Below are 252 nucleotides of genomic sequence, written 5' to 3' on the forward strand. Positions count from 1 at the left end.
TAATTTTACCTGTATGTTATACTATCTTTATTTTCTCTCTCTCTATGTATATCCTTGTATACATTCCTCTTTTATGACAAGGACCACTTTTTGTTATATGATTTTTTTTTTCATTTCTTTTCCATTTTTTTTATTATCTTTTAATCTCAGTTATCACTGAATATTTCGCTGATAAAATATGATAATAACGACGATAGGATGAAAGTTGATGCTAAAAATAGTTGTGAGAGATTTGAAATTCGGTTGCATTTA

The sequence above is a fragment of the Penaeus monodon genome, chromosome 20, assembly GCF_015228065.2.
Source record: "Penaeus monodon isolate SGIC_2016 chromosome 20, NSTDA_Pmon_1, whole genome shotgun sequence".
Lineage (NCBI taxonomy): Eukaryota > Metazoa > Arthropoda > Malacostraca > Decapoda > Penaeidae > Penaeus > Penaeus monodon.